The 24,584-nt window shown below is 41.9% G+C and overlaps 1 protein-coding gene, 1 long non-coding RNA gene and 1 other non-coding gene across 4 annotated transcripts in view; 2 read left to right on the top strand and 1 right to left on the bottom strand.

Annotated features, from left to right (window-relative positions):
* Window positions 1-24,584, bottom strand: part of DCX (doublecortin) — a 142,012-nt gene that overhangs the window by 113,807 nt on the left and 3,621 nt on the right. For both annotated transcript variants that reach the window (XM_026100127.2, XM_026100143.2), the window contains exon 3: window positions 23,729-23,818. The gene's annotated coding sequence lies outside the window, so the exon portion shown is untranslated. The remainder of the gene's footprint in view (window positions 1-23,728; window positions 23,819-24,584) is intronic.
* Window positions 243-6,154, top strand: LOC135329538 (uncharacterized). Its single transcript, XR_010391004.1, has 2 exons — window positions 243-933; window positions 6,107-6,154. It is a non-coding gene; the product is annotated as an uncharacterized LOC135329538 (long non-coding RNA).
* On the top strand, window positions 6,983-12,164 carry LOC112983201 (uncharacterized). The gene is made up of 2 exons (XR_010391003.1): window positions 6,983-9,879; window positions 10,834-12,164. It is a non-coding gene; the product is annotated as an uncharacterized LOC112983201 (transcript).

The following is a 24,584-nucleotide window of genomic DNA, read 5'->3' as shown; positions in this document are numbered from 1 at the left end:
TTCATAAATTGGTGAAAACCATTTTTGCCCACAACAGAGCAAAATAGGGGTTATGCTTATTCACGCATAGTTGCAAACTCCTCAGGGGAGAGATGGCCTCTAAACTAAACCAGCTGCAGAGCCTTCCCCAAAGCATCAGACACTGAGCACCGACAGAAATACCTCAAAAGCACCAATGCCAAAGAGCAATGCTTAGGGCTGATCCTGAGGGTCTCAGCTGGCATGTGATGCCTGTCCCCGGCTCCAGACAGAGCCCAGCTGGGAAGCCTCACCAGCTGACCCTCCGAAGAGGCATGAAATAAAAACTTGTTTACCCTCCAGAAAACCAGAGAGAGAAACTGATACCCTGTCCCCCGGCTCATGTCTTCTTCCACAACTGGCAGCCAACTTAGCCTTGTTTACTGCTTGCAAGCACCAAAGGGTTAAAGCGAACCTTGCACAAACTTTGCTGTGAGCTGAGCTCGCAGCCTCCCTCCCTTCCCTCCTTGCCTGCTGCGAGACACAGCCGCGATCCTCTCCGCTCTGACCGTTGCCTGCGGCTGCCGAGGGAGGGGACTGTCTGACTCGCGCTGTTTCCATCCCAGCAGTGAAACACATGAAGAGAAGACTCCTTGCCCCCTTCTCCTATTGCCTGTGAAGGAAGGACATCACCACTGATGCTGTTCAGCCAGACCGTCAGTTGGCATCTCAAGACCCGGAGTAAGAGCCATCCCTGCCACTGAACCATGTGAATTCAAGAGCAGAGAAGAAAGTGCACTTGGCATGTTTGTTGCTAAAAAGACAGTAACCTGACTCCAGCATTAAGACAGCAAATCTTTTCTGCACAAATCCCACTACCTGGGAGGAGATGTTCCTAGATAAATCACCAGCAAGCTCATGGTCTGAACCAGATGCTCAAATGTCTAGTCCCAACACCCCTGCCTGCTCTGAAAGGTAACTATGTTTTATTCTGTTCTCTCTTCCTATGCACTGCCACAGCTGAGGTATTGACATATAATCTTGCACTTCAGCATGAGAACACAAAATACCGTCTGCCACTGAAAGAAGAGACACCCTCCCTTTCCTCTCCCTCAGATCCTCCCTGGAGAAAACGCAAGCCTTGGATGGAATTGATACTTTAATGCTTTGCTTGCATTTCTTCAATGCTGTTTTTTTTTTCTGTAAATGTCACCCAGATAAAATACACCTGATAGCATCTGTGTTCAAAAAACAAACCTTTCTGCTCTTGCCAGCCAGCTAAGTGCAGCTTAAACTAATAGCCTTGGAGAAGCTACACATGAGTAGTTGTTCTGTTCTGTCCCACGCACCCCTTTGTAGTAGATTCAGTATTGGGTGGAAAAGCAAAAGAGAACTCAGAAAAGTTGCCTGCACTGTCAGAGATGCCTTGCTAGCAAGTGGCACTTAAACTGACTGTGGCAGTAAAAGGAGGCAGCTAGGCAAGACAACACATTTACCGCAGTTGCAAGTTCAATTTGTGCTGTCTGCCTGTACCGTTTTGGAGGAGTCTTTCTTTCTCTCTGTTCCTCTCTGACCTACAAAGGTGCGGAGTAGGGCTGTGTGGGCTTAATAAAAATAGGCTAAATCTGGAGACTTACTGAAGCTCCCCAAGCCCTGGTAGCAGCAGTGGGAGGGTGGTAATTTCAGCACCCTTGAAGTTTTGGCTCATGAATTTGCTGTCTCAATGGCACTAAGAAAAAAACTCGCTGTTTTTTTGTTTGGGGCTACTATTTTCATTATCCATTATTTATTAAATTAAATATGTTGCTTATTTTAATCCTTGCTTAAAAACAAGCACAAACCGTTAAAAAAAGAAATGTCTGCTTGGAGTCAATCTGCATCCGCTGAGCATCAGTGAGCACTAATGGTGCTTGGCACTGCTCAGAATTGGACGTATTGTCTAGCCAGAGAAGAATGACTAAACCTTGATCAACAGCTTAGATCACAGGAAATTTGGGCTCTAGTTATGCTGCTCTGCTCTGTAAGAAATGTCCACCTCTCTCTCAGTCAGTGGACATGGGGGCTTCTCAGGGTAATCAGGGAGGTTTTGCCTCTGGTGTTCTGAGTTGAACAAAACTATAATCCCAACCTGCTTTATACACAGGTTCGCAGACTCTTTGTGCACCCATTTACTTTCCCATGACCTTGGTCTCTATGGCCCTCAAGCTTCTATTCCTTAAAGGGGAGTTTGCTCCTTTAGTAATATCCAGAGAGATGTGCTCACTGAAGTAACTGGTGGATTGAAAGGCAAAAATCTTTGGGGCTGACTGGAGCTACTGAATTATTTCTGGAAAAGGTGTAGTTAATTCCCAGCTTCTAATAGTCTGAAGAGTTGATTGCTCCTGACACTTCTAGAGTTGAGACTAAAAAAAAAGAAAGCCATGCTAACTCTCCATTGCTAATACTTTCTATTCTTAATCTGTTCCTTTTATTAATAAGCGCCCAGCAGAGCTTTGTTAATTCAAGGTCTTAGTTTATACTTAATTATTGAACTTAAAACTAATGTTCTTAGCATTATGCGGTCTAATTTTATGAAGTATTTAAAGTCATTAGGCTCTCCGCTCCTTAAGGAAAGAAACCAGCTCTGGCTTTTGCTCTCAGCAAGACAGCAGATGAGACGGGCAAGGACATTGCTCTGTACCTTCCTCAAGCATATGTCAGATTCTGGACTGACTGCATTTCATTACCAATGCAGAAATCATACTGTAAGACCAGAGGTTTAATACAGCCAGTACCCTTCATACCCTCTTTTCCCACCTACTGTATAATGTAAGAATATTCTTCATGAGGAATAATTTCCATTTTTATATCCAAAGTGTGAAAATCACAAAATTAGATGTACCTGAAAGCCAGTGCTTGGCTGTAACACAACCTTCACCTTCATGTCCCCTGCTTCTGCCTCAGCACTGAATCTGCAGCCAGAGTCAATGCCATAGACCACAGAAGAAGGCTGCAACAGCTCTGCAAACACAGATCCCTCACTTTTCCTGCTGCTCAGGGCTGGAGGTCTTGAGGAGTGCCCAAAGGCTGCCCTAAGACCAGACAGTGAGATTACAAAGCTGCCCTCATGCCCAAGTCTCTGGAGGCTTTAGCATGCCCAACTTCTTGCTCTGCCACTTGCGCGCTGTCAGGCAGCTTAGTACAGTGCCGGCACAGCCTGTCCGAGGCTGCCTGCCGTGCCTGTGTCAGCAAGAGGCACAGCGAGGTGGGGGTCCGGAGGGATGTGGGAGCCCAGGGAGCTCCCTTCTGTCTCTGAGCCCACTCTTGGGCTACGGTGTGGACTTACCACTGAGACCTCTAGGCACATGAAGGGGCAGGGATCCAGCACAAGGCAGGTAGGTCGGAGCCCCTGTGCTGCCGTTCAACCTCAAAGTATGCTTCACCCTACACCTCTCTCCATCGCAGCCATGAATTCGCTGGCATGACTGACTGCCTCCTTGTCTTCTGTTTCTTACATTACGAATGTGTTGCATGGCTCCTCTGGGCAGCTAAACCGATCAAAATGGGAAAAAGCTTTGAGTCCTTATTAGCATGTCAGCACTATACTACCAATGACAATGTTTATATGGCGCCTTTCTTGTTTATAGTTTAGCAGCACGAGTTTACACAAGCCAATGTTTCTGAGTCACGAGTGACTCTGCATACTTCATGTTTGGGGTTGAAAATCTGAGAAATCAGAAATATTCAAAGACTGGGGATATTTCCTTGTAAACTAAGTATATCTGAAGTATTTCATTTTAAAGCACCCTATGCCACCTGTAATTAGGAATCACTGAAATCTGAGGACGTTCTCATTTGATTCATTTTGACAGAACTGTGGCTGGGTTCTTAATTCATTTGCTTTTTCTCCTGAAAACAGTTGTTTGGAGAGATCAACAGAAGATGGTTGGAGTAGGGGGAGAAAAACCCAAAACCAAACTCTGGTACATCTTGACTGAAGCTTTCAAATCTAGACTCCTTCCAAGCTGTTAGGCAACTAGCTGAGCAGTTTGAAATGCAAACCCTTCTAGGCATTCTCTAGTCTTGGTGGCAAGTTCTTGCTAATGACTTTCCCTCCATAAAAACTGCATTTTTTACAATACTGCTACCTGTAGCAGTTTGTAAGGATTTCTCCTTGCATCCTGTAAACCTTTGGTTTCTGGGGAAGCTTATAATCTGCACATAAAATATTCATTTGGCTTGAAGTGTGACATTTGCAGCACTGGTTACAATGCAAATGGCTTGCTTTAGTTATTTGCAGGTATTGCTGCGTATAGGCATTCTGACAGCCCAACTGTCACTTGCTCACAGAGATTCAGAGGAAATTTTTCAAAGATAGCTAGGGGATACTGGAAGTGCAAATCACACTGATGAGGCTTGAATGCTTCTAGAACACCCACCTCTCATTTCCAGTGCTCCTCTTTCCCTCCCCAGACCTGCGTGACTGAAGCCCACTGGAGACTGCACCCAGTCACTCCTGAGAACTTAGTGTTTAGACATCATAGCCCAAGCTGATGGACCAGCAGTCCCCAAGCATTGGCTTTGGGAGATGATGTTATCCTAAATACCCTTCAAGATTCCTGCCTCTCTAGTCCGGGTTAAAAGAGAGAGGAAAGCACACTAGCTATATATTATTGCTGCCTATGGGTCTGTGAAGGTTGGGAATCTCTGTGACAAGCAAAAAGAAATCATGCTGTCAAAACCAACATGACCTTGTAGCTGAGACAAACACTCAGTCCACCCTGTGCAAATAGCACAGAGCCTTGCCTAATCTGAAGATTTCTCTTTTATGTTCCCTACTTTCTAAGGCTCCAAAGGGGCTGGGTCAGTGCCTGGAAAAATGTTGAGCCATACTTCTACCATGCTTCCCCATATTTTCCTACAAGAAGCACAAAACAGAGCCAGCTACCCACTCAGGAACTCCAGAAGTTGAATCCCTAGGCAATTTTTTACATCACCAATCTGTCCCAGTTTAGCCAGCCTATTACCAAGCAGGACCTGACCCAATATTCCCTGAACTGGGTTACTGTTGTCTCAAATGCTTTGATAGCAAAGAAGGTACCACAGGATCTGGGAGCCAGGTAAAGACAGTGTGGACAATTCCAAGAGTCTCTCCTCCAAAAGCTCAAGACAAGAGATGTTTCCCCATCATGAAGCAAAGTAGGTCTGTCTCGCTTGTCAGGAAAGTCTGAATACCAGCTCCTTGATGCCTCAGGCCTCCAGAGCTCGACCACCTCCCTCTATAAGGCGTTGGAGCATGGGGAGGACTGAACCAAACATTGTCAATAAAATAGCCGTATGTCAGGAACTGAAGCCTTGCCAAAGCCAGAATGTTTTGCAGCGATGAGTCTTTTGGGTGAAATCTTTTATCTAAAAGCATCAGAGAATGTCATTTTGACCTAATGTTTCCTTTCAATGACTGTCATAGTATATTACCATATTAATACTATTCTACTTATATCCCATCTAGGTGTATATGTAGTGAAGATTATAAATGACTGCATCACATTATTTCAGTACCATTTTTGCTTCAGCTAAAACCAAAATTCTGGGGTTTTTTTCAAAGCAGAGCATGATGCTTTTGGATGCACTATTCAGAGGGAAATTTCAGCATTTAGGTTTCCTGTTTCCATCTGGAAGAAACCAAGGTGCTGAAATGTTAAGATTCCCCCATTTCTGGTAAGCTTTGTTCCCAGGACATGAGTGAAGGGTCATATCCTGGGGCAGAGTCCCCAGGAGGGGCTGGCAGTACTCCAGCAACCTGCTGTGCGTGCCCTGCCACAGAAATGGGCGGTCCTGAGAGATGACAAAGGAGAGACACATGGTAGAAGACACTGGCTGGATTCATGTTTTTCCCTTCCTTTGTGACATCTAATTGCATAGACACTGGAACCTTCTCTTACTCGTAAGTAGTCAGTGGTAGGAGAGAAGACCATAGCATTTAGATCTGCATGGTCTTCCTCTAAAGTTAAATATTCAGTGCTTCTCCTCATCACCAGGTGGCTCACAGGAGGAAACGGGGGATTAAACTCCTTTCTTATCTATTTGTTCTAAAGATACTATGTACAGCCTAAGCTATTTCGCTACTTGGTTTTATTTCTCTCTTGCACTCTCTCTTTTTTCCTTTTAGAAAGATGACTTTTTGACTGTCTCTAATGAGCAACTCAAAACCCCATACTCTTTAAGCAAGCATCAGTAACCCTGGCTTAGGAGAAGAGAGATCCCCCAGCAGACTGGCAAGGGAGAAAACAACCTTCCACAGCTCATGCAAGGATAAACCCCCTGCTGTGGGAGAAGCTGGCAGAAATCTCACTCACTCTGGAAAAAAAACTTTTACAAAGACCAAAGCTGTACAACCCTTTGCAGCTCAGTCTGAGAGAAGGACCAAAGCATATCACCTACCAAAGGAGGTGTCCTACCAGAAGAAGGACCTACCACTTCCAGGACAATAAAAGAGCCTAATGTCGGTGTAAAACACAAGTCTAACACTTGCTGTCACTAAAACAGCAACTTGGAAAATGATCCTAAAGGCCTGTCTCACACAATCTGCCTATCTGTGTGAACCAGCAGTCCTGGGACCAGGAGGAAGGAGCATTTCCTGCTAAATTCTGATCAGAAGCCATCCTGCAGTCAGGCCTAAGTTTCCTCTCTTGACCTGCTTTGTGAGTCTGGTGAGGGAAGACAGGCAATTTGATGGTAAATAGGGAAAATGACCAAAGCTGACAGAGAGCAATGACTGAGATTTATTTTAAATTCCGTGGAAACCTGACTGGCCGTGTCCACCTTCCAACTCTGGCTACAGAAGTAGACACAACAGCAGATAAATATTCCAGCCTGTACATGTACGTGGTGTTGTTCTTAACACTTCTGGCTATTCTTCTCATACTGCTTTTCACCATGCTCCTGCGCCTGAAGCATGTTATTTCCCCAATCACCACATCTCCAGAGAGCACTGAGAACACCCAGCAGTTCACAGATGTGGAAATGCACAGTAGGATTCCCAGCACTTAGAGACCCCAAAGTAAAGAGAGTTCTGGGCTTGTGAAACATGTATTATTCAGGAAAATGGTGGTGGAAAGGATCTTTGCCTGCCTGTTGAGCCCTACAATTTATTGCACCACCCTCAACAGCGGCACAGAGCATCTGGAGGATGTCAGGCAGCTCAGACACTGACTGGCTGGGACCCACTGGCTGTTGACACTACAGGCAACGTGTGTACAACACCCTCAACAAAATTTATATTGTGTAAACTCACTGCTGTCAGGAAAGACTCATATCCCTCTAAAAGCCCTTGCAGCAAATGGTAAAAGCCACAATAATAACAGCCAAAAAAACAGAGACACATACCAGAACGTGTCCTGGAGCCTGTATTCACTGACCTATCTCTCTGCCCTCAAATTCCTTGCCTGTGAAAAGAGTTGACTCAACAAAGTTAAGTGGTGTAAGCTCAAAGAGCCCACAGGGCACATACAGAAATGATCAGTGGTTTGGAAATTCTCAGGCATCTCTCCCATTCAAGAAGGAAAAACTTAAACTGCTTTTTTTCCACTTGAATGTTAGATTACACAATGGAGTTTCAGAAGTATACAGCTGTTCCTATGCTGTAGATGTGCATCGCCTGCTGGAGCTATTCGTTTCTGACATCAAAGATATGAGAAAGAGATATCAGATATCATTCCAGATATCAGAAAGAGATAGCACTTTTACAAGAGGAAAAAAAAAGGTAAATCTTAATAAAGGTTTGGAATAAAAAGGAAGTATCAGCAGGAAATGAGCAGCAGGAGAGAAAAATGTTAAAAGACGATCTACTTCTCTTCCTTTGCTCTCCTTTACATTAACTGAGCTGACTACAAATACGATCATGTCTTTCAGCTTTCCCAGTATTGCTCAGTAATTAAAAAGCAATGCAAAGTTTGTGAATCAAACAGACATTGTCCTCCTAATGGGCTCAAATTCAGAGTAATACTTCCTCTCACATGCATGTTGTTTTTTCTTCCTCAAAAAAATAGACCAGTTCTTCCAAAGCTTTTTTATTTGTTTTCCTCCAAAGAAGGCTGAAGAAATGCCAGGACTTGGCACTGCAATAATGAACAGTGTGAACAGCTTTGGACATGGTCAAGTAGGAAACATGCAGATGGAAAGCAAACTGGCCGAGCACTAAAAGACAGGACTGGATTCATATATCCTCTCAGATCATTTGGAACAGTGAGGAAAAAAATATTTACTTCAATTTATGAAACAACATTCTGACACAATCCTTTCACCTATGAAAGTTATACAGAGATACACTTCCTTCCTGTGGATGGGAAAGACGGAATTTAATATGGCATATCACTTCTGGGAGGGCCACTGACTTTTACAGAAAAAAAATTGAGCAAGACTGTTTCAGCTATATCTGTAAAAGCATGGATTTTACCCACTTTATCTTCTTTATCACAGTCTAATTCTTAGCTTAGCGATAAAATCCCCTGGTGCTTTCCCCTTTATATACACTTAATTGCCAATTCCCCACTCTCCATGGGACTGGAAAGTGCAAACTCCCCACACACAAACAGTGCTAAAATTAGAGATGACACTGACTCCGCAGACTTGTGATAGTAACAAGAAACCGTTCTTCAAGCGCTTTGCATACAATGGTTTCTTTATTTACCTTTAAGAGTCTGCAAGTGGGTGAGCTGTTTGGACTGGGAATCTGGCTTTTTTAGCTGGCTGCGCATGGGGAAAAAATGATGTGAAACATCCATACTGGATATGGTTGGTCCACAGGAAGGACTGGTGTTTTTCTCACTACTGTATTTAATATGAAACTGTTTAAAGATTGCCTCTTCATGTTGAATAGCATCTTTTATATAGCATCTTTTATACTCCATGTACCCCCAGAGAAGCAGGTTTAATCTGCTTTATACAGCACAGTGACTGTGTAAGGGAAGTACAGCAGCCAATATACTCTCAACAATATTTCTCTATGCCGTGCTAGGCTGTATTTACCTGGAAGAAAAGGCAGGAGGCAGGTTGCCCTCAACCTTTCTGCCATGGAACTGTCACATGGACATCACCAGGAAGGATAGTGGCCACATCTGAAGGGTGGCTCCTCAAGAAGTGCTACTATCAGTACTGTGAAAGAGCCTAAATTCTGTGTAATGGAGGATTTGTACATTCATTCAGCTAATACAAACTGCTACTGAGTGAGTCAATGCCATTTACATTTAACAAAAACATATGCAGGTAAAGTTGGCTTGGTACATGTCATTCTTTCAGCCACCAGAGATGCAGGCTAGCCCAGGCTCAGCTACTGGCTTTCCTTGTACAACTGAAAGTTACCACTTACTTAAATCATAAATATTCTAGCATACTAAATCTGCAAGTAAGACACATTAGCCTTCCACTAGAACTGTCTGTGGAAAAGCTTTATTTCCAGAAATGCATGACGGATTCGAATATTGATATAAATTACCAGACCTACCAATGGAAAATTACAGTGTCAGAATCTGAGCTGGGACCCAAATTCTGATTTCCCTGTTCTCAGCTGCAAAGTCCCCAGAAGTAGGTGGCAGGACAAAGCTTATTTCCCTCACACTAGAGAATGTTAATGTCCCATAACCTTTTGAAACTTGTTCAATAAATGCATTATAAAGAAAAGAGCAATCACTTTTATGTAAATTATAGTTGCATTATATCATAGTATATATTTTGGCAGACTGTGTATTTCTATATAATACTGCTGGTGAAGGCAGCTGTATCTTCTAACACAAAACTGGCAAGTTTTCCTTTCTAAAGTTTCATTTCTCCATTTCAAACAGAAAGTATCTGTCCTGATACATCCACAGCCCCAAAAGCACTGAGTGCATCACTTGTCTGCACAATGTTGGCAAATTTAAAAGCCTGCATTTCCCCTTTAAAAAAGTAAGTAAGTATTTTTATTTTTCAAATGCTTTTTCCCCCTTCTCATTCTCATTTGTAACATCCAAGATTTGATGCCTCTGCAACAGGATTGTTGGGACATGTTGACCTGGGTTTGCTGAGTGGGCTTTTAGTGGGCTTTGGCATCATTTTGGCTACACAGAATGGTAACTGGAACTTCTTCACGAGTTTGTTGGATCTTGGAGAACTGTGGGTGTCACATCTACACCCTTCCCCTCCACCAGTTTGTCTTCTTCCCACTTGTCCATCTGCTACAGAAAGTTGGGTTTTTTACAGAAATACAGAAACTTGTTACAATCAATGGTGAGTCACTGACTGCTCTGTACTCTTCCCAGAATGTATTCAAGGTGTGGATTTGAGAGACTGGCTCATATGCAGAAATACACTCAAGTGGTACCGCTGTTTTCAAATTAACTGTGGGCCTTGGGGGGCATCTATGTAAGACCCCCTACTAGTCCGTGTTATTACTTGAGCCGGAGCACTGTGCTTCCATCTTAGACACAGGAAGCAAATATGACTAATAAAACCATCAGTCCCTCCATTCCCTACCTGTGGGGGATGGCGGTTCTGTGGGAGCAGAAAAGCGACTATGCTTTGCTGTTCCTTGTGGGTGGAACTGGGAGGTCAGAGTAAATCATCAGAAAGCCACCACCGCTCCCAAATCTCCCAGGACATTCAGTCTAGGAGGTGTCAGGACTCCTCCTACAATTTCTGAACACAGTGTAACTCCCCAAACCATACATATTCTACACGATTGATGCGTGGCTAATCTCATCCACATGACTTCCATCCATGTTCATGACTGTCCTGCATTAACAAACCCTGCATTAACAAACTGCATTAACAAAATTTAGCAGAGAGGGTTGATACGAAGAATATGTTGACTCTCTATGTCAGAATATATAAACATGAACGTATGTTTTCATATCCTCACAGGTCTTCAAATGGGAAAATAACTTTGCAGACAGCAAAACTCAGCACAGCTTGAGCCCACTAAAGGAACTTTCTTGATTTTACTTGAAAAAGGGATAAAAAATGCTTGAAACTCCAAAATTATGTGAAGTCACACATCCATGTAACTGTCAACACTGATGAAGACTTACTTGTATACTTCATCCTCACTAGGAAAATAAATATATCCTTATCCTGTAATCACTAATGTGTGATAACTACTGTGAAGTGAAATCCTAGTGCAGATTGGATAGCTGTAGTTTTAAAGCAGGTTAGCAGGTCAGGAAAGATGCAGACTCCCCTGTACTACTTACTGTCTGCTGACAGTAAATGCTACAAGCCAGCTTATCTGCACTAGCACATTATCGTATATTAGGTAGCAAAACTGAACGAGATTGCTGTATGATCATAGTGTCTTCCAAAGAAAGTATATATCTGTGGTGTGTCTACACTTCAGCTTAATTCTAGTATGGACAGAAAGTTTGTTCACAATCTGTTTACTTGTGTTTACTTGTGCAGTCTTTCAATGACATACACGACTAAAAATTGAAATGCAGACATATCTGAAAGGCAGAAAAATCCCAAATGTTACTTTCTGTGTACATGATCTGTCAACTTAGTGGTTGCCATTTTGATAGAAAAATATACCCAGAGATGGTGATGGCTGCTTGATAGATGCAGTAGGCTTAAAAAGGACTACAGAGAGTGTTAAGTAAAAAGCATGCAAATACATAATTTATATACAAATGCTAATGCTGTAAGAGAAGATTTAAGACTCTTTCCGTGGGGATTGGGGAAGATATTATTTTCCTTTACTGTTCTTAACACAGACTTCACAGTTGTTCACAAAAAGGAACTGCACGTGTTACACACTCCAACTACCCCCATCCTCAGCTTTTTACAGCTCCAGCAAGTGTAAGAGAAGTCTTCAGTTACTGAAGTTCATTCTGTAGCTTAGCAGAATGAATGTGGGCCCAGACACCAAAACAAAGTGTGAAGAAACACAGTGATAACTTGGTTCCTAGCTCACTCACTCTCTAAGCTGCTCTATATGCAAATTTCCCCTCAGACCTTTCATGAGACAGGATGGTTAAAGTATCATCTAGGACAGTTGATACTCTGTGTGAAAAATAATCCTAAACTGAATTTGTTTTTGACGGATTGGATTTTTCAGAGATACTCTGGGATTTCTTCAGCTCAAGGCAGAAAAAAGCTGTCCAGCTGTAGGCAACACTAAGTTGTGGAAGTGAATCTGGATCCAACAGGGAGAGGTCTGTCCAATTCATATGTAATTAATAAATAACCCACTGCCTGTACTCCCACCTGAATTTCATTTCTATGTAAACTTGTCAACTGGGAAACAAATGATGAATAATTCAGAAGACCTTTCCCTTCCTTCCTTCTCCTCTAGATTTATTAACCCATTTTCAAAGTATAATTCAATCAAGCTAATAACCACAGACTTCCTAAACTGACTCTATCTGCATTAATCCTGTCTTCAGGATCAAAGGCCTAATGAGTCTTAGAGTCCCATTTAACAGCAATCGATTAAGACACAACATGCAGTCACTTGCAAATCGAATGAGCCCACAGCAACATTCTTTGCTACTCAAAACCTCTTTTTTGCAAGCAAGAAATCGATCTCCTTTAGTCTGGGTGGTTGTCTTGAAGCTAAAAAGTCCTGAAAGACTTTTATCACACTAGTTATCTGGTTGATGCTTACTCATGTGGTTTCATGAAAAAACAGGCGCCAACTACCATTATAGAAGGATCGAGCAGACAGCTCCTGACTGAGATGCTTCTACATACCCCACATGCCCTTGTGGGCTGACATAAGGCAGACAAGTTCTTCTTTGGACGAACTGACTTAAGCCCTGACTGCATGTGCCATGAGACAGGAGAGATCCAGAGGCAGCCAGGGCTTGGCCTGCCCTTTGAACTGGGTGAGCAAGTGAGTGCTGAGGTGGGCACTCCTCATAAAACAAACCCAGGAGCTGGATCTGAGTGCATCACAGGCCTTGGCATCCTCCAGCAACTTCCCACTACTCCTCCCATGTCCTTTACACGTTCTCCCATATCAGAATCCTGTCCCTGCCCAGAACTCACCTACGGGTGATTGCAGTGCTGTGGTGCACAGAGCAGCTGAAGGTGGATTTATTAAGGTTGTGTAAGGCTGTATTATTAGCTTGAAAGACACAGACCTAGATGCCAACTGCTGAAACAAACTTTACAAGGAAGATCTCCCCTTTAGTCTTTATGCCTTAACAACCCTTATTCAAACTCATTTATGTCCGTTGCAGTTAATGAGCAGCATTGTACCAGGAACCTGTCCAAACAGCCGTGGCATAACGAGCATGTAATGGCCCAGGAAGCTCACATCTGGGCCAGTGTGAGATTGCTGCCATACACTCACTGGCAAACCTTACAACTTGGCACAGCAGAATCAAACTGATGCGGGTTTGCTGTTGCTCACAAATTTTTTCATGCTTCCACAGCTTGGAAGAGCTCTGAGCAGCCCTGTAGGCACTGACCCTGTCAACACGTGGAGTCTAGGTGACAATAATATACTAGTTTGCACTTACTTCATGTTGGTACCTGCTAGAGAAGAAATGTGATGTGCTGTTGCTGAATGCATCCAACAAAAGAGAGGAAGGAAAGAAGCATTCTGAATGCACCTTGTTTTGGCTAATAGTGCTACATTACACTCTGAATTTCAAAGCTGTTTATTGTTACATGGCATAACTGCCACTGAAGGGTCAGCTGACAGATAAATATAGCAGAGCAGATTCACCATACACACATCTGCAGGGTACTCTGCAAGAAAGAAGCAACTGGGGCCAGAGTGCTGAGGCTGCTTTCCCTTTGTCTGACTTTTGCTCGCGACTACCCATCGATTCGCTACCACACACACCACTGCCCCACTGTCCTGCTAACCTCCCCACTCAGACTGCTCCGCGCCAGCTCAGCTGGCATCGGGCTGAATAAAAATCTGCAAAGCAATTTGCTGCAAAGCAATTTGGGAAAGATACGCTGACAGAGTGTATACCTAGCCTGAATGAGTTTTTGTGCTATTGCAACTTTTCCAATTAATTTTGCCAGGCTTAGAATTCTAAAACCATCTCCAAATGGATTGTGCTTTTATGGAAATTCAGTTTTTTCAATGTCTATGCTGGACAACAGCACTAACAAAGAGATTAGGAAGAGCTTATCATGGTTTAAGGTAGTAGGATAGACTGGATCCCTTCTTGAAATCTTTCCCAGACCGGCTTACAGGGATTCATGGTGGGAAGTTTAGAAAAACCCTCTCTGAAAACCTGCCTTCCATATCCATGAGCCAGACACAGTTCAGACATAATGCTTGCAGGCAACACCTTTAAATTTGGTACCATTCCTGCCACATAAATACTTGAATAAGTCTTTACATTTTATGAATACTGGTTAGGTTAGCATCATTGCCTCTTTTTTTCCTGCTGAGGAAACTTGAGATCACAGAAATGACTCATCTCAGGAGCAATGGGCACAGTAATACACACAATAGATACTTAAAATTAAAACTTCAGGTCAGTGTCCTGTTTATGCAGTCACAGAAGTATCCATAACACAGAGAACAGTGATCCATGCAGCACGCATGCAAGGCAAAGGAAGGTCTGTTGTGGGCAGATCTGCTCACAGATGTGTGGCTGTAGTTTCCTCTGACTATATGTTTTACTCATGAAACATCTCAGCTCAGAATCCAAGGACAGGCAGAAGAGCCACACACTAAACCACAGGAATGAATCACAGCAGTGTGCTAGGGATGTTCATATAATGTAAAAAGACAACTCTGGAGCCCAGATGCACTTGTTATCCATCAGACACACAAACAAAAAAATCCAGGACCAAGAGGAGGACCAAATCAGAACTCTGTTAGTGCATGCTTGGTTCTGAATTTCAAAACAGGTGCATACTTTCCCACAGTAATATATAGTCAGCTTAAAGTTAATAAATGTCAAGCTAAAATTACAATAACTTATTTACATGACTGCAAAATGACATTAATACATGATGTTATTGTTTCTAAGGGACTGGGAAGTTGAAAGAAAGGTGTTGCGTATGTGCTGGAACTATCATGGGCAATGAAAATGTCAGTAAACCATCTGATTAGGAGAAGTGCATGGTATACTAGCATCACTCACAGAACCACTGCCTTCTCGAAGAAATAAGATGCCACTGGTAAGTGGCAGTCTCAGAGACAAAGACTGAACAGACAGAGCAGAATCAATTGCTCTCTTACTGACGGGACTGGTCTTTCTGGTCTAGTGCCTGTGGTAGCTTGAATTTTAGCTACTTGGGCCACACTTGACATTTGAGTCACCTAACAACTAACTACAAAAACCTTCACATGTCTCTTCTAAAGGGACAAAACAGAGTTAGCCCAGCTGGCAATGGGACATGTGGTTGCAGAGTCTAGTCATTTCTTGCTTGCTGCTTTTAGAGAATGTGATCTCTCTCACAGCAGGCAGTACACTCTGGGAAACCAGCAATAGCCAAACCAAATTAGATTATTTTTTCCAAATACAACCTGTTCTGAAAAAGTCTCTTTCCACAAGCAGTTCTTTGCAGTGAGGTCAGCTATAGCAAATGTAGCTGCATCCAGTTTGTCTCTGTGCATATGCTTCTCCTTCCATTTATGTTTGCATATCGTGCCAATGAGTTAAGAAAGGACATGGGAAATTAACATCAAGAAGTTATCTAAATAAAATCATATTCTCTTTGAATGTAATTGAAAGGTAAAATGAGGAGAAGCCAATCAGCTTTCCCTTGTCTATTATCATATGATCTGACTGGGAGGTTACTGAAGGAGGAGGAGGACCTGTGAGTTACTTGGTTTTGTCTGTGTTCTGGAGACTCTGTCTTTGTGTGAGTATAAATTCTCTCATCTGTCCCCCTCAAGGAAAGACAAACATGGCAAACAAACACCTCCATGGCGAGGGAGCAATGAGAGCTGTTCTCTGTCTCCCAGGTGATTAGACCCAGCTATACTGGGTTTTCACTTCCCCAGGTATCATCTTACAGAAGTAATCATCTCTCTTTTTTTTTTCTAGTAGCCAAATCTGTAAATAAATGCAACATGCAGTCCTCTTGGGAAGGCTGTTTATTCTTTCCCATAAGTGAGTCTGAAAGGTCTTTCATGCAGTGTTACTAAGTTACTAAGTTACTAAGTTACTAAGTTACTAAGCTGCTACTACTACATGAGACCCTTCTGGTGAATGAAAATAAGTTTTTCGACCCCATTTCACCAGAAAGCTGGGGAAGACAAATAGACAAATTTTTGGCAATTTCAATGTTAAACATTACCTCTTTACTAAATATTGCAGGCTTAAAAACTCAGAATAGAACATCAGACAAAGTAAACTGATACCTCGTGACATGCATACATGTGGTTATTTTATCCCTGAGTGACTGTAGCCTGTTCTTTATCTTTCTCATCTATAACCCTCTGCTGTGCTGAAGAAGTCTCGCAGCTCTGCTCTCTGCTGCCTTCTTTACTGTTCAACAGTCTTCCGAACAACCCTCAGTAAAGCTTTACAACTTACTGGACTATCTCGGGTTTTCAGAAATCCAGTCCAATCTGTGCTGAAAGTTGGTCTGAAGAACAGGATTGGGAGTGAGGAAATCTGAGGTTTTGCCCTTTTCTATTACAGGCAACCCGTTCCATGATATAACATGTTTGGTGAAAGTAACTACTACACACAAACTTAATTGCATGCCTGAGTGCTCTGGGTTCCCACGCTAGTTTTGAGTATTTCGGAATTTCATAGGAGCATAATGGAACTCGGTTTTAGGCATTTCCTTCCAAGCTCTCTCTATCCAACATTATTTTTTGAGTATATGTCAATAAATTTATCAACCCTCAACTGACAGTAGAACTTCAAGGTATAGAACAGGCATTATATTTAGTAAGAGCCTAGATCAAGGATGAGAGGAGTTTATATAAACTCCTTCATATTCCCTCTTTGTTCCCTGGGACAGACTTTTATCTTTTTCTGTGTTTTTTCTGTGGTAAGCGGCTGGCACATGCTCTCTCTGGCTCTCTTTATCTATTGAGAAATGTATTATAATTAGAGTTCTTTAAGATTTTTAGCATTTCTAGAGGGAATTAGTTCTTTACAGAAGACAGGCTTTCTCCATTGTGGGATTCATACCATAATTAGACAAAATGATGGGCTAAGTCCCAGTGGAAAAAAAATGCACTGTAATTGGTGTTCATTTGTGTTACATAAACCCATAGAGACGATGCCGATTCCTCCTATTGCGGTCACTTCTGAAGCACAGGGTTCTGTTCAAAACTGATGTATCATTATTACTTTAGTACCCACAAGTATCCTCAAGACTTGATCCATCTAAAATGTCTGATGAAAACCTTCTTCCTCTGAGAAAAATAAAATGCCTCAAAGAAAATTTAGTATCAGGCTGCATTTGCATTGCCTACTCTCAGAAGCAACAGACTGTGGCCAGCCAGGGTTTGCCCATGTTCCTTATTCAGGTGTCCTTGAACTGAAGTCAGCAAAAAAATACATGACATGGCACAAATCATAGCTGTATGTCAAAGCAAGACACACAAAAGAATTTGTTCCAGCCTACACCGTACAGAGTCAGGCCAAGAAAATAGCTGATTACAGTCATAGAGGAGAAGTACCAACCATCAAAGACAGATGTAATTTAGTACAAGCAATATATGGCCAGAGTTTGTGAAAAACATATAATAATATTGAAATGGTTTTATTGCATGTAACAAATCATTAACAAGCACTGGTGTTACAAAGATTTAACCAAATATTTGCAACTAATTTTTAGAAAAGTACCATTTTCATAATTTTTTCCTATTACCTTGCTGTTCTCATAAATCCAGGATACTCACAATTAAGCTACACAGTTAAATCCACTTTGATCACAAATGTATCTATATGGAGAAACAAAACAGTATTCTGTGTATATGCAATTCTTCTAGCTAATTAGCACCTCAGGGTAGGTTGTTCATAAACAGAAAACAATAAGGGACCTGCACTATATCCCAGAAGTACCTTGCACAATACCAGTCTCCGAATCAACGAAGATTACACTTGAATCCTCGCCAAGTCACTGCCTCCTAAAAAAAAAATTAAAATTCCAGATTCAGAGAATCCAAATGGAATGATTTTGCCTATTGTGACAGAAACATAAGGCCCTGGAGGGAAATGGGACACTGTCTGCTTCAGAGGAGGTTTCTGTTTGATCTTAGACATGGGTCATTTCTTCAACATCAAAGCTCATTACGTTCAGTAAAATTAACTTATTTTACTAGTTATGCCAGCAGTGACGCCATAACAACTGCGGGCACTGCCAGGCAATCATATCGCCTCCTTTGCCATGTTCAGCACTTGCATGGATGCAAAATTTTGATGAGGGACGGAAAAGGAGTATTATTTACTTCATGGCAAAGGTATTGGGTCAAGTCCAGCACTGCCTAACAGTGACCTGATGCTGCTGCATACAGAAGTTGCTCAGCAGCCTGTAAGCGTCCTCACTCCAATGCCTGTTGGCCAGTTGCCCCTCTTGCCAGGCAAAGCTCAATGCCATTACTGAAAGGATTATAAATGAATGGCACTGTGGAGAATGAAGAATTTTCTCAGTCTTTGTAGTCCCACCTCCCAAGCACCACAGAGAAAAGCTGACCTGTCACTACTTTTGCTAAGTATGTTGCATCTCACTTATGGATTGACTAAAGATCTCAGCCTACCCTCAGCTGTCAGTCCAATCCATGACATATTTAAAAATCAGACAGACCAAAACCAAGTCGCTTCATTTGGACTGATTTCTTTAACCACGATTCATTGTCTTAATATAGCAAAATGATGAGAGCAATGCTTTGCAGTGTGGCACTAATAGAAAACTTTGCTACACAAAGCCTTAAGTAAACAAACAGTCACATTTAGGAGCTGAGCATCTCTCAGTTTTATCAGGGAAAGGGAGAAGCGATGTTACTGTAGATGGAAGTACAGGTGGCCATGCATAAGTATGCTACAGGCTGAAGCAAACAGGACTACCGCGAGTTCAGTAATGTTTTCTCTAGGGACAAGATAATGCAAAACAGTCTTGTTTTGACATTAGTGCATCTAGCAGTAATGACTCTCCCACATGTAGCACTGAGTTCTGTTTTAGATCTAAGTCAGTTATATTACACCTGGGATGAATCTGGTTCAATATTTCTGAGCAAGTTCTAGCAAGATTATTTATTTTGAACAGTTGAATGTTATCCTGGAATTATGATGCAAGAAATCCTGAGGGAAAATTCACCATCATATGCTGATACCTAAGTAAGAGTTTATATTTGTAAAGTGTACAAGCATATACACACATAACACTTATAACACTTATCCAATGAATTGTAAATATGAATGGGTACTTCTGTTATGCCTCTCCCTGCACACATCCTTAAGATATTAAAAAATAAAAGTCACAATTTTTTATCTTCACATCTTTGTGAAATTCACTGCATAATATTAACATTCTGGTTTGCCTCTGCATAAAATACTTTCAGTATTTCTGGTGATGAAAAAAGGCTATAAACAGGAAATGTGCAGAAACAAAGATGGTTCTGATATTGATTCTTCTCAGTCTGACTCACTGCTATATAAACATGCAAACAAAAACCTGGTGAACCAAACTGAGCTTTTTAAGACTCTTCAGTTTGAGGTCAATGGTTTTGGCAAGTATCTACTGGCCACTTTGATCTCTAACATCTAATGGGAACTAGACTGCCTGTAGATAATAAGCTGACAGTGACAGTAGAAACAAAAGGGAGACATAAATGAATCGCGACTCGGTCACTGCCATTAGCACCTCTGCTGCAGTTGCAAAGGCTTGGGAATGATGCAGAGGATCCAGTTCCTTTGAATAAGATTTGCTGGAAACAGGCAGACTCAGCACACAAAACAGCCCGATCTTCAAGGCCTTCTGCAGACCTGTGTTAGCTACTTCTGTTGATCTGCTGTGAGACGCATCTCTCATGCTTTCAGGATTTCACTTGTGTTTTGATAGGCAGCTTGAGAATTAAAAATAGGCATCACAAATGTAAAGATGCTAATAAGATGCGCTGAAAAGACCCAGCAAAAAGGTGCCTGCACACTTGATCCCAGTTAAAATCCCCTTTTGATCCCAGTCGATGGAGCGTATGTGGGCAGCCCTCTAGTGGCATGAACACTACAGATCACGCTCACTCCTCACCCATGCTTTTCTATTTTCTTTTGAAGCAGAATTACAGTATTTTTTCATTAACTGTAGGGTATATTCAGCTAGACCACATTCTTCCAAAATCCATTTACTTGATCAGTGGAGTGACTTGGGTGTCACCGAAGACTTCTGAAGTGCAGCTCGAAATGCCTACATAAGGTACTGCTGCCGAGAGCCAGCCATTGGGAAACACTAGGCACACGGACATAGGTGAAATTAGGGCTGGGCCATGGGCAACTCCGTACTTATTATTATGCTACATGGCTAGGGGAGATGTTTATACATACCTGTACAGTTGGGACTGGCTGGGAAAAAGGAAAAGCTCACTCAGAGCTCATTCCCAAAGGAATAAAACTGTCGGTTTATTTGAGCATAATATTCTAATTTCCTTCAAAAATACACATCAAAAAGAATATTTGAAACATTAAGTACTATCCCAGTGCTTGTAAAAATGCATGCTGGGCCACCTCAGGATTTGATTACATGTACACCAGCACAAGCAGCCTTCGGAGAACAAAGCTCATTGATTTCAGGGAGTCTGATTTGCCTGGATGAAAACGAATTTTTAATAGATTTGTTTGTCAGACAGATTATGCAGAAGTACAAAATAGCAGAGCATTCACACAGTGGATTGCTGTGGAGGTGTTTGCGGGTAGCTAGTAGGCAGGAATAGTGGTGTGTATTTTTCCCAGACTGCAAGGAGAGATGCCAGGCTGTCACAGGCTGAGGTTCCCTGGAGAGCTGAAGGGACCGGTTGCCAGGAGACATCAGCCATATCGAGCCTTCATGGCCATGATATCTCTCCTTGTGATAGACCTCAGACTCCCTCCTAGTCCTGCACAGATGCCTGTATTTCAACTGTTCTTCAAATTATTTCCTTTACAATCTGCCAAATGTCTCTAATACTGACTGGAAATCACTGGCTTTGGGAAATTGTATTTGATATGAAGCCAATTTTCTCTTTCTTTAATGCAAGTATTTTATCCTTGACAGAAACCTAGCAGAGGCATCAAGCATCAGTGAAGATCCAGTTCACCAGTTGGTACAAATCAGCTGAGCCACACTACTTATAATAAGGATTGAAACACAGTATGTGCTATATCCTAGCATAAAGGTGACCACCTGCTTCATGGGCAGGGCAAAGACAGGCACAATCTTATTTCCAGGAACTACTAAGCCCTGAGTTTTCAAAAGTCAGGTCTCAAAGAATCATAACATTGTTTAAATATAAAGCAAAACTAAATATAAAGCAAAACAGGAGTAATAAAAAAGATACATAGCTTTAGGTATATAATAAATATTCTTTATGTGTTAGTCTTCAGAACCTTAAGATTTCACTCAGTCATGTTCTCAATTTCCTCTCCACAAGCGTAAGAGCTTAAAAATCACGATCACATAATTCCAGAACCTGGAGCTTTAAGGCATGCCATCAAATATTGCAAAATTCAAAACGAATCCATGAGAGTTGTCAGATCATGGATTGATATAACACTCATTCTAGCTAAGCCACCACCTCCCCTTCTACCTTATATGTGGAAGATTGAGTCAGTGGATACAGATCCCCTGTGCTCCTTCAGTGCCTGCCTTGTGCTAGCCAGCCCTAAGGAAAAGGCGGTCTAACGTCCCTTCACTGTCTCCAGTTAGTCTGAGCTTTTGTGTATGCATAGATTATCTGACAATCTTTGCTGCCAAATGACCAGCCCCCAAAGTGACAATTCAATTGATGTAGAAAAGTTGTCATGAATTATTTCAAAGTATACTATTTAGATTTGGCTAACAAATGTTCCTTGGTTATTTCTGCAGCCCAAGAATCTCTGAATCATGCTAATTTGAAGGAAAAGTCATCTATCACAGAGACAACACCACATTTAATTGAGAGAAGAAAAGGAAGTGAAACTTTTTTTCAGTTCAAATTTTTATGTAGTCAACTAGAAAGAGAAGTAAGAATATCTTTACCCATTTTTCAAATTCATAAACATGCAAAAAGTACTAAAACAAACTGTGCTATCAACTGAAAATGTTAATTTAGTGTGGAGAGGCCTAATTGCTCTCTTGTGCCTCATGTGATCCATTACAGAACTATACCACAGGTCAAGAGGAGAATCAATCTATGCACAAAATAAAAGGTAAAGGAAAGGCAGAGTCATACTTGTAACTCGCCAGTCACTGGCATTTTTTTCCTTCAAAGGATATCAGACTTTCCAGGCTAACAGATTCACTTATCTTTTCATTGTTATATACTTTTAAATGATTGCTTCATTATTTGATACAGTTTCTGCAGCCCAGGCATTTGGGGAGTTGGCAAAGTTTTATTGTGACAGTTGCAAGTTAGTCTTCAGTCTTCAAGGGTAAACTGAGGGCAGATTGTAGTTTTTGGAAACCAAGATGTGAACTGACTAGCTTATTTTCATGCATTTTCTTACTTCTGAATAATATAATTATGGAGCTTTCAGGGCAAACTTTGGCAAGCCGAGCTGAATACAAAGAGAGCTTAAAAACTGAACCATCAAAAGAAAGCCAGAAACATTTCAATAAAAAGGCTAAGGAGAAGGGAGGAGGCATACATCTTTTCTCACTTAACAAAAAACAACTTGCACTCCTGCCATCTTCAACTTCTTGCCCAGATGTTGTCATGGGAAGAAAGCATCAGAATATAAATTATGCCATATACAGCACAGATGGAAGCCAGCTCTCACAGGAACTTCTCTTCCATTTTAGTCCTCTCCTCGCCTCTGTCTCTTGAGTCTTGACTACTTTATGTTAGTCCGAGTCCCTGTTTCTTGAATGTCCCTGATACCCTCCCAGTATACATATAGGCCCTGGAGTGAAACAACTGACGCGGCAAACAGAGACTCCCAAGCCCAAGTGGGGACTGGTTCACACAAACTCTGCCCCACGGACTAGGGCACACAGCTGCCTGAGCCATGTGGCTCAGCAAATGCGATCCAGCTACTAATGACATGAACAGGCAGGCGTAGATGCGGTTCCCCAGCATTAAACCAATCTATGTCCATGGCGCTACAATCCTGCCTCCTTCTTTGTGCTAATACCCGTGCTTGTGCAACTCAGGGAACAGATCCAGCTCCAAATGAACCTCTCTGAACTGAATCACTGTGTAGTTGTACGAGCAGCTGTAGAAGGACAAAGGCAGAGGAGGAATGAATGGACAGGAATAGGGCATGACATGAGGTCGAGATTACATGATCTTTAACTGCCTTGGAACTGCAGGCATCGGTTCCATCTCCTTCTGCAGACACCAAAAGTCTAAATGACTGGTTGTTCTCATAGATCAGAGCATAAGCGCTCACAGGCAAAATTCCACTTAGACCCTACAAAACTTTTAGATAAAATAGCAGGAACAAATTAGGATGAGACTGAGTCCTATAATGGATGGCTTCCCCTTTCCTCTTTAGTTTAAAATCACCCTAGCAAACCTAATTCAATTTGCAAGTGGAATGTATCCTCCATTGTTCAGTAGAAAGTCCAATGCACGCTTTAGTCACTACAAAATTATTTGTGGGTATTTTGTTTTTCCATTCCCTAGACAGCATGATGCTGGGAGTGCAAACTGCAGGGGACACTAACTTTCAATGACACATTAAAAATACCAAGCTGGAATCACACAGACCTGCTCCATACTGTGTTCCTTTAATCTCTGGCCTTCCGGCAGTCCTCATGTTCTGACAACCATTTCACTGTTTTCTGAATTCTCTTCATTCTAAAAAGCAAATGAGTAACTGAGGATCCTATAGAAGTGAAATTCAGCACTCATGCAATTAAAAATCAAAATAATCAAATGCAAAACCTGCTCTTCCATGATCTGGGACATACAGCATTTTAAGAGAGCTGTGGCTTCTGTTGGCATGAGATTTTTCTTGTTTTTATAATTCTTTTTTTTTTTTTTGAGCATATTTACAATAACCAGGTAGCTGTATTAACCCTTATTTCAAACACCACTGTATTTAACACCTTCCACAAGGTGTATTAAAAGTGATGAAGTGTAAGAAGGGCTCTCTGCTGACAGGCCATCTCTCTTGGACTTTTTTGATTAAGTACACTGGAGGACATTGCATTTGACAGGCTAGTGAGATTAGGCCCTGTTTTGCAAACTGCTGAGCACGCTAAATTCCCCTTGAAATTGGAAGTACTGTGCTGTTTTGCAATCAGGCCTACTACATTTTGGAAGGAGAAGAGCAGCATGCTTTCCTAACTTTGAACAGCGCTTTGATAACACAGGAGTTGGAACACATCAATGTAAAATTAGTCCAAAACACTTCTTAAGAGTAAGAAGAGGTCAGCCAACTTGCTTTTCTTTTTCCCGAGCAGTGTGGGTTTACCATTACCTAACATGCAATACTCCTAACAAGCTCCATGTTTTGTCTAAATTGCGGCTTCCCTAAAGCATGGACAAGAATCATTGAGCAGGTTGTAGAATATACCACAAACTGGACATCCACTGGCTGGAGGAATAAGTTTTCCAGTAC

Source organism: Dromaius novaehollandiae, chromosome 11 (genome assembly GCF_036370855.1).
Source record: "Dromaius novaehollandiae isolate bDroNov1 chromosome 11, bDroNov1.hap1, whole genome shotgun sequence".
NCBI classification, from domain to species: domain Eukaryota; kingdom Metazoa; phylum Chordata; class Aves; order Casuariiformes; family Dromaiidae; genus Dromaius; species Dromaius novaehollandiae.
This window is presented reverse-complemented; position numbering and strand designations above follow the sequence as displayed.